This window comes from Hipposideros armiger, unplaced genomic scaffold (assembly GCF_001890085.2).
Source record: "Hipposideros armiger isolate ML-2016 unplaced genomic scaffold, ASM189008v1 scaffold_443, whole genome shotgun sequence".
NCBI classification, from domain to species: domain Eukaryota; kingdom Metazoa; phylum Chordata; class Mammalia; order Chiroptera; family Hipposideridae; genus Hipposideros; species Hipposideros armiger.
In genome coordinates this window covers 79,083-81,805 of record NW_017731793.1, presented here as the reverse complement: position 1 = coordinate 81,805, position 2,723 = coordinate 79,083, and the positions used below count along the sequence as shown (strand labels likewise).

The 2,723-nt window shown below is 42.4% G+C and overlaps 2 protein-coding genes across 3 annotated transcripts in view; one reads left to right on the top strand and one right to left on the bottom strand.

The window, feature by feature from the left end:
* PI4KA (phosphatidylinositol 4-kinase alpha) overlaps positions 1–2,723 on the bottom strand; it is a 120,792-nt gene that overhangs the window by 64,111 nt on the left and 53,958 nt on the right. The gene's annotated exons all lie outside the window — the stretch shown is intronic.
* Positions 721–2,723, top strand: part of SERPIND1 (serpin family D member 1) — a 22,203-nt gene continuing 20,200 nt past the window's right edge. Inside the window, exon 1 of one of the 2 annotated variants that reach the window (XM_019665420.1) lies at positions 721–810. The gene's annotated coding sequence lies outside the window, so the exon portion shown is untranslated. Of the gene's footprint in view, positions 811–1,875; positions 1,903–2,723 lie in introns of those variants that run through there. The other variant, XM_019665421.1, reaches the window with a different exon arrangement.

Sequence of the window (2,723 nt, the reverse complement as noted above, 5' to 3'; positions counted from 1 at the left end):
AGCAACAGCGGTTCGAGTCCAGCCCGAGCTGAGCAGCCACTGAGCTGCCAACAGGTAGCAGGATGGCTCAGCTAAAAAAAAAAAAAAAAAGAAGAAAGATCACAGCCCCACAGATCCCTGTGAATGCCTAAGTGGACGTAAGTTTGGGCAGCACTGCTCAGTAATACTCTGTATGTCATACAATGGACGGGAGAGCTGGGCTGCAAATTCTGGCAGAGAAACACTGTGACCTCTGATGGAAGAAAGGCCTATGCCAAAGTCTCCCTATGCCGTAAGTCATGACTCTCATTCTCCTCCTTCACTTTCCACTGAGGAACAAGCTCACAGAAGGATGGGGACACCTGCCTAGCAGCCATGTCAGCCCTGGAGACCAGGGCGAGGTTAGATGCTGCGATCATCCTACAGGGAGAATTCATAGCTGAAGGGCAGACAAGTGGGCTCTACTTTCAGGGGAGCATTACAGCTACTACCCCTGAAGTAACCCAGCCCCCGAGCTCTGAAAAGCATCTCCATAACGTGATGGCTTCAGCGAGGACTGCTTCTGTGCACACATCAACACAGTGACAGTCATGCATTCAAAACATTGGCTATATGAGAACTGGAGCTGAGGAGTCACAAGTCACTCAGCAGTGATCAAAGACACAGTTTGAGGGGTTTGTGCTGACAAAGCTAGTTGAGTGGTGTTTGATTTGGGACATATTTACTTTGGAAGATACGCAACAACAGCCCAGCACCAAAGTTCACATTGAAACCCCGCTGATGACCTTGGCTGATTTCATCTCTGCAACACCACTTCTCAGAAGCACAGAGGTGAGTTTGGTTTCTAACATTTCTGCCAATTATAAATTCTTATTTGTAGTTAGAAACGGGTAACTGGTGCATTTCTCTATCAAACTACGTATTCAAAAGCTGGAAAACTTTTTAATTTTTAACCTGCCTATTATAAAATTGTCAGTTACATTATTGGGACAATTGGTGAAATTAAAACAGGAATTGGACTAGGAGAGGATTGTACCTATATTAAATTATTTGAACTGCATAACTGTACTGTGGTGATAAGAATATACTTATTCTTAGGCATTTCCCCCTGAAATATTAGAATGAAAATTTAGAGGGACACAATATAAGTGATCTACTCTCTCAAATGGTTCAGAAAAAAAGGTATATGTGTGTGGCTGTGTGTGCACACACACATACATATGGAGAGAGAGTGAGAGAATGATAAAGCCATTTGTTCTAAAATCTAAAACCTGGTGAATCCGGGAAAGGGTACATACACAGGGATTGTTCTCTATGCCGTTCTTTCAAATTTTCTGTAAGTTTGGAGTTATTTCAACATAAAAGGTTTTTAAAACTTCAGGCAGTTACTTCTCTCCCATTCATTGGCTCTGCTTGGGCCTGGAGATAATGGCCAGGAGGGACAAGGGTGTCCGGGTGTTATGCTCTGATGTGTGACCAAAAAGTCTAACCCCACTCCATGTAATCAGCATGAGAAAGCACCTTATGAAATTCCCAGAAAAACTTTTGAATGATTTAAAAAATAACGCTTTAAAAAATACTGCTTCTCTTCAAAGATTGCAATCTGGAAATTTTTATTTTTGGGGGGAATTTATCAAAGGTATTTTTTATTTATACATAACAACTTTGGCTTAAAAATCAAAGTTAATATATGATAATGACACTTCTTAATTAAAAGACATTATGGATTCATTAAACAAGTACAAAAAGCATTCAGCAAATGTTAACTGAATTATTGCAGTTTTCAAGGATGCAGTGATGTGAGAGACAGGCACTATGCTCTGCAGGGGTTTTGTTTCTGTCACCATTTCAACATAATCACATTAGGAGGTCCTTTTTTTACAGGGGTCTCCATACTTCTTGCTGGCGCTTGAAGAATCAAAGGTCAGCAAACCAATTAGTATGCAATCAGGGTTTACTAGTGATAGATTCTCAGGGAAGAGAACGCACCTAGCCAAGGTGTGGGGGGGTGGCTAGGCCCCCGGTATTAGTGATCTGTTCTTTGGGGAGAGATTAGGGCCGAGGTGAGGAGCAATCTGGATTTAAACACAACCTAGTGATAGTTTTAAAGTATCTTATAATTCTTGTTATATGAAATATCAAAACAACAGGAAGATTTGCCTTTTAGATCCTTAGTTTCAATCCATACAATATATTAAGAGATATTTTCTCCTTTTTCTGATAATAGAATAGTGAAAGTATTTTTGTCTTTTCATCATATAATGCAGGAACAGGGTATAAGAAGCTTCCGAATGTACTATTTGAATACAGGACAAAAACATGAATGTCCTCACCTCTGCCTCCCTATCTGGTCTCACATTCCTTTTCCTGAACTCTTATTTACTCAAGTTGGGTTTTTGTTTTTTTTTAAAGATTTTTATTGGGGAATTATGGGATGGGAAAAGCGCTGGGGAATTGGGGGGAGGGGAAAAGACAAGTTGCTGTCCTTTGGTTCTTCAGTCTAGCTGTGGAGGACATTGCTTCACTGGCCCAAGTTGGCACCATCATTGCGCTCTTCCCGGGTGAGGCACATCAGTCGCCAGCTTCTGGACGGCTGCTCACAGCGGCTGCTGGCCGCTCACGCTGGATGCTGGCTACACATGGTAGCCCATGGCAACCCACTGCAGCAGGGGCTGCAGCCTATGCCATCGCCAGCGACGCATGGCAGCCCAGCTCCTGTTGATCAGCATCTTAGCTGTGGAGGG